Here is a 10,947-nt window from a genome sequence, read left to right on the forward strand (position 1 = left end):
CTGTTGATGGATCTGGGGACTGATGGCTTAAATTCCAATTAATCAGTTGCTTCATCAGTTTCTTAATTCAGATCAAATATCTCCTGAATGCACACAGTTCTTTTAGTCTATTAAGAGAAATTAATGCTTTAGAACTAATTTTCACCAATCTCTTATAAATGCCAATATCTTTTTCACTTGTCTCCTCAGTGATGACCTTATAGTTTAAGTGTTTGGGACCTACTACAATAGCTCGGCCTCACCTGTTAGTGGGGCAGGGGCAGGTAAATGACACTGTACTCATCCACATTCTCTCTCTGGTGCTATTCATCTTCCAACCAGCTTAAAAATTTCATGCCGTCATTGAGTCATATAAATGATTTAGAAATTAAGTTTAATGGCAAACGATCTGGTATTAAATATGCGAAGTCAATGTCTATTTTTCTTTTGTTGGGCATATACTGTACCCATCTCTTTCAGAGCTACTGGATTCGTGAGCTGTTGCAGACAATCTACTAATATTACAGGATAACTTACCACCGTATATGACAGACTACGGTGCTCAGTCTCGTCGTGTCCCATCAGTTACTTTATCACCACTTGAGGCAGCTCTCCTGTGGGACACATAGTCTAGTTGGTCTTCATTTGATTGTCATTAAACCTGTCCTTTCCTGTCAGCTCTTGTCAGTTATACAAAATAAAATCAAGTATTCATAAGAAGTCTGTAACGGGATATAAGCAGACCAATTTAATAATTCATTTTTGCTGAGCCTTCACTGGCCTCAGTTGTAGCTAGTGCTTGCTGTTAAACATGATTAGATATGGTGTGTGTAAGACATGGCAAGTTGGCCATACTTCTGATTTTGCTACAGTTCATTCTCTCTTCTTTAATTCTGTCAGTTACTGCGAAGTTAGTAATGTGAACTGTACTCGAAAATAAGTAATATGTCTATTGCCCCTAAATTTTTTAAAGAATTTTTTTTTTAAGATTTTATTTATTTATTTGAGAGAGAGAGAATGAGAGACAGAGAGCACGAGAGGGAAGAGGGTCAGAAGGAGAAGCAGACTCCCCGCCGAGCAGGGAGGCCGATGTGGGACTCGATCCCGGGACTCCAGGATCATGACATGAGCCGAAGGCAGTCGCCCAACCAACTGAGCCACCCAGGCGCCCTGCCCCTAAATTTTTAAAGCAGCATATAATTATTTAACATGAAGATGTCCTTTTTTCTTTAAAGAAAGACAACTGTATTGCTTCCAGTGTTTAATAAGTTTACAGAACCTAGGTATTACTTTCACTTTTAGAAACAGAATGTTTGAAATATAAGAGTCTCTAGAGATTCTCCCTTCTTATTTTCTATGTTAGAAAGCAAACCTAGAGCAGAGCTGTTGGCACTGACATCTCAAAGTATGTGTCCGACAGAATCTAGAATCCGATCCGTATGCGGTTACTTTTGAATCAGAACACACATAAGCACATACACACACATGTATAAACATGCATATATTTTAAGAGGAAAAAAAATCAAGTTTGAAAAACTGTTTAACTGTAAAATAACATCCACTACAAATTTCCCTATTCTCCTTTTTAGTTGAAACCAGTTTGTAAAATATTCTCCTTGTGCTAGGTCCTTTGGCAAGTAATGCATAACAAAATTTATTTATGTATTTAGATATATCTTTCAAAGTACATGTAATCAGACAAAGGTCTCCTGGGTAAGTCTTCTCTTGATACAGTAGATGATTGAGAAGTCATTTCATAGCGCTCCGTCTTTTGGAGCCTCGGGAAAGTGACTTGGTTTCTGTGGAGGCGCCTAGAATCCTGCTGGCAGCACCACGGCAGAGAGCCGCTCCAAGGGTTGGAAGTGTCATTGGTGAAGGGTTTGCGTGGGGCACATTCCAGATCCTGAACTGTGATTAGTTGAAGGTACATTGGCTGGCGGAGAAAAGTAGTAAGAGCAAGAAAACGCTCGTGGTATGTGCAGGACTACAGTTTCTAACAGAGCGCTCAAGGGAAAATGCGTCTAGCACGGATGTGGGTTTGCACAGACCCATTTTAGTGTTAGGACGTTATGTGAGAGGTGTCCTGGACTGGGCTCGGTGAAGATACGTTCTACCTTCACTAGTCCCCCAGACTTGAGAAAGAGGTCGCTAAATGAGTTCCAGACATACGGCTCTCACTGGCATACTTCAGTAGATTTTCCTCTAAATTTTACAACACAAGTCTGAAGTCAGTCCGATTTTTTCCCCCCGTGCAGATGGAAACTTTAGTGGGGCGAGGTAACTGGCAGGGAGCATCGGTGAGTGAGGTGCAGGGCTGGTGTTCAGCCCAAGACTGGCCCTTCCCGCTGTGCCCCGGGAACAGGACCCTCTCCTAGAGCGCGGCTGACACTCTGGGCCACGTTGCTCTTCACTGGGGCCGTTGGTCTTACCTGCCGTAGGCTGCTGAGCAGCACTCCTGCCCCAGGTCACAAGATACCAGCAGCGGGTTTGAAAACAAACAGGGTCTCCACAAGTTTCCAAGTGCCCCCCCAGGGGGGAAATCACCCCTAGTTGAAAAGCACTGGAGGACTTTTTTCTTTTCATTGAAGAGAATCCCTAAGTGTTCAGTTATGTATCTTTTGAGACTAATTAATATTCTTCAGAGATGCTCTCAGTAAGAACAAACTGATTCTGTGGTATTTGCCTCCGTGGGGAAGAAGCTTCTGCTCCTGCCAGTGCAGCCAAGAATTCAGGGGCTGGCTCCATGTCCCTGCTGCTGCCAGGCTAAGGCCAGGGCGTCCCCCTGCAGGGGTGTCCACTAGCTGCCCACTTCCCCAGGCCTGGTGGACTGGGCCTCCCTTCTGCTCACCAGCTTCCACTCAGAGGCAGGAGCTCTGCCCCGTTTTGACAGTGTGGGAGTAATGGAGCCCCAGCTGGTCAGCCCCACCGGCTAGCTTGTAGGGCCGGAAGGGCTGCCACAACTCCTCCCCTAACCCAGCGCCCACTTAGAAGCCAGCAGGGGCCCCTCCAGATAAGGCTGGGTGCTGTCCTCTTCCATTCCCCGTGTCTTGGCCCAGACCTTTGCAGACCTTGCTCCAGTTCATGCCTACGGGAGGTGGTGAAAACAGCGGAGAGCTTGGTGGTCCGTCGTTCAAAGGGAGGATCCATGATACGTACCAACAAAGGACAGAGCAGCCCAGTGAGAAACTTTATTGCCAGAACCAGGGAAAGATTCAGCCTGAAGGAGTCCCACAGAATCACACTCTACACTGCGTGCATGTGCTAGTCTGCTCTGCTCAGGAGTGGTCAGAGTGAGACGGTCTTGAAAAGGCCTCCAGGACACACATCCATCAGCAAAGCCAAAGCCTTGCTTGTCTCAGGGGCCCTGAGCACAGTCTCTGGGTGTACTGCGCACGGCTAGTGGTAGTTCCTGTGAAGCTGAGCTTAGAAATAGAATCGCATGCCTCCCCGTTGGTCTAGAAGATTGTACGTGTGCCAGAACCATGGCTGTGGGCCCAGGAGCGTGGACAGAGACCACCTGCAAGCTGCTGGTCCATTCCTGACTGAACTAGGGGCAGAATCAAGAACCAACTTCCCAGTTGGGGAGAATAGCCTCTAAGCCACATGTATCCAGTGGTAAAGGGTGAAACTCTGACTCAGTGAGTTCAGACACCACTTTTGACCAACAGGAAGTTGGTGTGGGGCCAGGAGCAGCCCGTAGAAAGCCAGGAATACAAATCTGGTCAGGGACAGGAGAGGGGTGGTGCATGCTACAGGGTAAATGGACTTCACAGAATTAGGTCAGCCAAGTCACAAAAAAGAAACATGTCTGAACAACAACCAGCACTCAACATGTTTGATGTTTGTGTAACAGTTCAGAGTGTTCACTCATCAACTCTGGTGAATTTTATGTGATTGTACAGCAGAGGGGTTTGAAGTCAGATGGGCCTCCTGATGGCATTGTGCCGTTCATCCTGCCTGTCCCGGTGAGACCTCAGGGCACTGCACCTCTAAGCTTGAAATAGGGGCCTGTTCCCTACCGACGGTCCAACAGGACCTCAAATATATATAGGCCAGGACTGGCACTTAGTAGATGCTCAGTATATATTAGTAACTTTCTTGTTCAGAGAGAAATGACTTTTTATTATGCATGTATGTCTCTGTATATTTTGTGAGGAGTGTGGAACAGTTCCTAATCAAGAAAGTAGATACCCTATTTATTTCCTCTTAGTTTGGAGTGTTCTGTTAGTTTCTCCCCGTAACAATCTTTGGAAGGTATTTTCTAAAGGAGCCAGGCCCCAGAGAAGTAGACTTGTATTAAATCCCATGTCCCCGAATTCCTCTCCCTGGCACGTTGTCCCTCCTCCTGCCCACCCCCCAGGGGTCTCTGTAATTGTGGTCCTTTGGTCCTTGAGGTTCAGAGGGATCCCCGTCGTGGCAGGAAAGACAATTACACTCACAGAGCTAGGATAGTGCTTTGTAAAGGAGACTGTTCTGGATGCTACGGGTCTTCTTTCCCTGAACTGCAGGTGGTACCTGCTTTTCATTTCCAGCTGAATCCCCGTCCCTCTCACCCTCACAGAAACTGCTCCATCTCATTTCTAGAGTAGGACATTGGGTGTGCCCCAAGGGATCGAGTGTGGGTTCTGCTTTAGAATCTTGAGTCTGGGTTACTTGTCAGCCCTGTCCTACATGTGTCTCCCAGAACTTGTTTTACTCCTTCGGATTTTGCTCATTTGCTTCTCTGATCATTAGACGAAACACTTACTGAGGTCAGTGGTCCCTGGAAGAATGTTCTCAGTGTCGTAGGTGTTGTGTGGATTTGGAGTGCACCCGGAAGAGAAGCTGTGTGTGAGCCCGTGGTGAGGAAGGGTGCAGCCGCGCCCCGTGAGCTGGGGTACAAGTTGGCCGTGTCTGCTGGTTTGCTGCCAAATCTTCAAGTCTGTATTTCCATTTTTGAAGCTATCAGTAAATCTCTTTCAAACATTTGTCAGTATGTACAACCTCCCCATCACTATCCAGTTTTATTTTTGTTGTTTTAATTATAAATATCTAATAGTTTATTTTAACCATTTGAAATTACTTGAACAATGTCACGGTTAAATAACCATATCATTTCAGCTGCTTTTTGGACAAGTGATTGTTTTGTTTTGGAGGGAGAGAGAGGAAGAGAAAAGGTGGGCGGGACGCAGAGGGAGAGAGAGTCCTAAGCAGACGCCAAGAGTGGACTCAGTGTCATGACCCTGAGATCGTGACCCAGGCTGAAATCGAGAGTTGGACGCTTCACTTACTGAGCCACCCGGGCCCCCCTGGATAAGTGATTTTTAACAGGTTCTATTAGATATCAGAAAACTCAGCCAGCATCTTCTGCTTCTGTCTTCTGATTCTAAGCAACTTAGAAGCCACCACAGTGGAAGTTTTAGGCCCTCTCTTTACTGGGTGACTACAGCCTGTGAGCAGTCATGGGCTTATTTGTAAGGCTGTTCACCTCTTTCCCTCTACCAGTCACCTTACGATTTCTGTATCTTCCTTTAAAGTTAAAACCCCTTTCACCCAGGACACTGAAAGTTACGCCATCAATACTAATAAATAAGTAGTTTAAAATATTGTGAAAACGTTTTATTTAATGTTTCTGTTTTGCTGTCTTCTGGATAAAAGGGAAAAGGCCATGAGATAAGTTATTGATGAAATGAGCTGCTGAAGTGGAGAGGAGGTGTAGTCGGCCAATAACTGTCATAGCGTGAGCGCTGGTAAATGACCGCGCATGCAGTCAGCCGTCCACCAGAGCCGTTCTGGTGCTGAGCTGCATCGATCAGTAGTAGGGTGTTAGCAAAGTTGATGGATGGGGCCAACACGGACAGACAGCAGAAGGGAGCCCTGAAATATAAATATGAGAAAAGTACAAGGAAGGGGAGTCTCCATCTCTGCAGGTGTTCAAATATAAATTGAAATGTGGGTTTCTGTGGTGCAGTTCCAGTTATTTGCAGCATTGACACCGAAAACATCCGACATACACGTTGGACCCCTTCACAGCTACAAATGACCCAGAAGTGATCCAAACACACCGACCACAAAGAGAGGAACTTGGGCCCCCAAGCAGACCTCCTGAGAGCGGGGGCGCTAGGGGCTCTGAACATGGCCATGTGGGCAGTGCCGGGCTCCAGAGACTCCCTTGAGGGGACAGAGGTCGGAATCTGCTCTGATAGCTCCGCTCGGCGTGGCACCACCTGACAGAGTCGGGGTCAGCCCCATACGAGTTGCGGATGTCCCGGTGACTCTTGCGCACGGCCACAAACCTCAGCTTCTTCATGACCCCGGGCCAGCCCAGCAGCTGCAGGTCCCACAGGTACTCTGGGGACAGACCTTGGTGGGCTTGTGGTAGAGAAGATACCTGTTCAGGTGGCTCTCATCATGCCACAGGGCCTCGATCCCATTGGCCCAGTCGACCACCATCGCCTGGTGACAGGCTGAGGTCAGTCGGGGAACCTCCGGCACCGAACCCCCAGAAAAGCCTCCTGCGTAGTAAAAGTCACCCGGGTCCCTGGGGTGTGCCCCTGGGACCTTGTCCGCACTCGTAGCTGAAGTCCTAGAAGGTCACCCTGGAGAAACCGGGGTGCAGGGTGCCTAAGAGGAGGGACAGGCTCTCCACGCCCACGTGGTCGCTCAACTTCATGTCCACTACACGGACACCAGGTAGTCCACCTTGCGAAGGAAGAGCGAATGCGAGAAGTTGCTGATCTCCATGCGGTGCATGGGCACATCCTGCCAGCAGGGAGCCCCGGGGACCTGGAACCAGCACTCTCTGGTCCTACGGGAGCAGCACTCGGGCCCAGCAGCCAGCCCGTCGGTGAAGACATAGTAGGTGACCCTGTGTCCCGCCGTGAACTGCTTCTCTGCCGGCTGCAGGAACGGCTCCAGGAAGTCCACGTAGCTACAGGGACGGGGGATAGGGCGGGAGGAGAGTCACTGCCAGAGGCTGGTGGCAGGACCCCAGAGCTCGGGGCCGTGCACGTGTTCACCTTCGTCACTGGGACACGCCCCGGGCTGCGTTAAGCCACAGCCACCCTCCTGGCCTGTCCTGAGAGAGTCCGCCGGCGGGCCCTCCCTCCCTTCTGCTCCCAGAGATGGGGGCCCTCAGCACCCCATCTTACAAACGGGAGCCCGAGGCTTGGGAGGCTGGAAACCCATGCAGCCACACAGTCAGCATGCTGGAGCCAGGGACACTGCCCCGTGCTGAGCTCCCGGGCAAACCCTGCAGGTGCCCTCCCCTGGCCGCCCCCCTGCGGGTCCCCTCCCCACCTGCCAGGACTGGAGCTCCTTTGGGCACAGCCCTCGTTCCTTTGCCCAACAGACCGGCTAGAAGAAGCAGGGCCAGCCACCTGCCCCTCTTGCTTTGGGTGGGCTGTCGCTGGTCCCCACAGCTGGCTGCACCCCCTGGAGGGTCCCCCCGTGAAGGCTACGGGGCCTCTTGCTGACAAGGTCCTCAATCTACCACTGGTATTCCTAGGGGGGGTCACCTTGAACTCCCCCAGACCGGGAATCAGGTGCAGCCCGGGGACAGGGAAGGGGAAAGAGGACCCGGGGAGTTGAGGGGGGTTGCTAAGACCCCAGCCTTGAATCCAAGGGGGTAAGCTTCTGGATCCAGGTCGACATACGCCCCTCCCTCAGTCCAAAGCCCTCACATAGCTGGTCCCCCTGTGAGGGGTCTACCTGCTCCCCACCGTGGGGACAGCAGCTCCCCCAGCGTCAGGCAAGTGTGGTGAGCCCTCTGAGTCTGGTTTTTTGGAGCAGGCACTGAGGCTACTTCCCTGGGCCTGCCCCACACCTGGCAGCTTAGTCAAGGGCTCACACGGGGAAGGCGGCCACTGCCTTGAAACAGGGGACAGGCACACAACCCACAGGCCCGGATCAGGTCACCAGGGGAAAGGCCAGGCCCAGTCGTTGTGAGTGTGGTTTCACGGCCCCTTCCCTCAAGGATGCTGCCGGCAAGGGCTCCCTCATGCAAGCCCGGCACCTGCCCTCGCCCCGGGGCTGCGCTCCCGGCCCAGAGGGGGACGCATGAGCACCGCCTGTGCGGGCAGCGTTGGGACAGGGCCACTGGCGCTGGCCGCGGACCCTGGGCCGTGAGGGTCTGGTTGGTGATTTCAGTCCCTGCTCTCCAGGACCTGGAGGACGACTCTGAGGCAACCTGGGCCCTTCCTGGTCCCCCCCGCACATGGGGCTGAATGCCTCCCTTGCGATGGCCTGGGAAAAGGGTTGCACGGGCCTCAGGCCATCCTGCGGGCCTCGGCGAGCTCTGTGGAGGAAGGAAGCTCTGACTGCCGATGCTGTGGCCAGCCCCAGCTTCCAGAGGCTCCCAGGGGCCAGGCCACTTGCCGGCAGCCATGCCCAGCACGCTCCTGGGTCCGCTGGAGTCCCAGGGCCTCACTGCTCAGCTCCCTCTCAGGGGCCTGGGCTCTGGCACCGAGTGCTGTCTGACCCGAGTGCTGTCTGAGGCTGTGCCCTCCTGAGCCTCATCCTCTAAGAGACACACAGGAGGGGCCAGCCCGACAAGCATCTCCTCGCTACCAATCCACAGGGCACACGTGACCCCCTTCCACTTCTCTGGTGGGGGGCTCCCCGGAAGCCCCATTGTTGGGGTGCTCTGCCCCTTGACTCAGCAGGATAGCGGCCTGGGGTCAGGGCTGTGTCTGTCCGAGGGGAGTGGCAGCAGGCGGGGGCTGTCACCCACTGTGACGGGCAGCCTCCTGAGAGGGAGCCAGGGGCTGTCCCCTCACCGGGCCCACGAGAGCCCAGTAAGACTGCTGAATGCATGCACTTTCACATTAATCCCCAGGACGGGGTCCCCCCACTCTGTGCTCAACACACCGACAGTCCCATGGTGACGTTCTGCAGCTAGAACTGCTCGTTCAGGACGTCAGTGTTGCAGGTCCCTTCCCAGAAGATGGGGGCCAGGCAAGGGGTGAGGGCAAGGACATCGTTCCTCCGGGAACACAAGAGAACAGCATGGCGATGTGCGAGCTGGGAGGAGGGTGAGCGCACCAAGGGCCCTGGTGCTCACCACCCCCACCTGGAACCTCACCATCCCCCGCCCCATGCCTTCAGGGGCCCACCAGGTGCACCCTCCTTCCAGAAGGACTTCACACTTGCAAGAAACCCAGACTCAAACCTATGCAAATCCCTTCCAGCTCTAAGCAAACCTGGTCCCTGCCAGACCTCAGAGTGGGAGCAGGGATTTCCCAGCAAAGCCAGGGGGCCCTCCCCCGGGAGGGAACAAGCCCCCCTCACACATTCTTTGGTGGGCAAGGGATAGAAAGCAGGAAATGCAAGGCGCAGAGAGAGAAAGGGACAGAGAATAATCTGTGGGCTCCAAATCGAGATCTCTGAAACAGGGAGAGGAAAAGAATCTGGCAATCGTGCACCCGCTGAGTTTTCAATCAGCCCGCCCTTCCTTGTCTACCTTAAATTTCCCTAAGTTTGAGAAAGGGAGGGGAAGAGAGGGAAGGGGAGGGGGGGAAATTTCAGTGAATGTATTCCCGGGGGTGTTAGCACCTTGGCTGGGGATAAAGCATCCTGAAAAATCACACAACGTGATGTGAGTTTGCAGGGAGGTGGCTCCGCCTTTATGATCTTGGAGAGATGGGGATAGGAAGGCGGTAGGAGGGCAGGTGTTGGCCAGGCAGGAGGATGCCCGACCGGACCCATTCTGTCCACGCCCTCCAGATTCCGTGGGGGAAAGAGTCTGCCACACTTCTCTGCTGGGAAGTAGACCACGGCTCTTGGACCAATGTCGTCCTTCTGTATGCGTCCCACAGCGCGTCTGCCACCAGTCCCCGTGGGCCCTGACGTCCTACACTTCCTCAGGAAGTCTTCCACTTATTCGCCCAACATTTCCAAGCACCCGTGACAGGCCAGGCACGTGCTAGCTGCCGGGGAGAGGCAAACTGGCAAATTCGGTTTCAGAGATCTGATGCCAGGACAGGCTCGCACCAGCGCAGCCGCCCTTCACACGACCGCAGACCCGGGGAAAAGTGTCTGGAGAGAGTGCAAAACAACGGCAGGTCTGACTCACGCCGGGTGGAGCAGGAGGGGTCAGGGAGGGCTTCTCGGAGGAAGGGACATTCGGAAGAGAGCTGAGGCACAGAGGTAGTTAGGGAAGTTGGGTGGGCTTCCGCGGAAGAGGAGACCACTTGTGAAAAACCCCAGAGTGGTGGAAGCGGAGGGAAGGGTGAGGGGGGGAGAGCACAGGCCGTGGAGGGAGGTTCAGTCCGAGGACAGGGAGCCCCGGGCAGGCTCGGGGGCTGAGCTTGGAGCCCAGGACCCCCAAACGGAAATGCCACGTGGGGGGCTGGAGTTCAGAGGACAGAGAGATGTGGGAGCCGGACACGTGGAGTCACCAGTATGTAGTTGGCGATGCAATTCGCTGGTGCGGTTAGGGCCACCCGAGGAGAACACAGTAGAATGGCATCAGTCAGCTACTACCACGTAAGGACCACCCACAGGATCTCTGTGCTATGAACCGACACGAATGTACTTAGCTTTCCCGTCTGGGCAGCATGGGGTCAGGTGGCGCAGGCCGGCCCTGCTGGGCGGCGGGGGTCTCCGCAGCTTGCGCGCGCCTTGGGGGGTGACTGTCCGTGACTGGTTCGTGCCGGCTCTGCTGCCATTGTCCCCCTCCCACCGAGGGCGGCCACGTCCCGCTCGTCTCACGGCCACGCCGAGGCCACAGCAGGCTGAGAGGAAGGGCTCAGCACAGGACTGCATTTCTGCCTCAGCGGCTAAGTGAAGCATGTCAAGGGGCCAAACCCCAAGTGCAGAAGGGCCTGCACAGGGTCTGTCGAGGGTCACAGCCCTGGGTACGCGCAGGAGCCCAGGCTGAACCCAGCTCTGTGTCCTCACACAAGGGCTGCACCCAGGCCTTGCGTGGGGTGTGGGTGGGGTGGGGTGTGAGGGTGTCACTGTATAGATGGGGCATGGGGGGGGTCAGCA

Source organism: Eumetopias jubatus, unplaced genomic scaffold (genome assembly GCF_037043125.1).
Source record: "Eumetopias jubatus isolate StellerSeaLion01/CBP00866 unplaced genomic scaffold, mEumJub1_p1.0 scaffold_47, whole genome shotgun sequence".
Classification (NCBI taxonomy): Eukaryota; Metazoa; Chordata; class Mammalia; order Carnivora; family Otariidae; genus Eumetopias; species Eumetopias jubatus.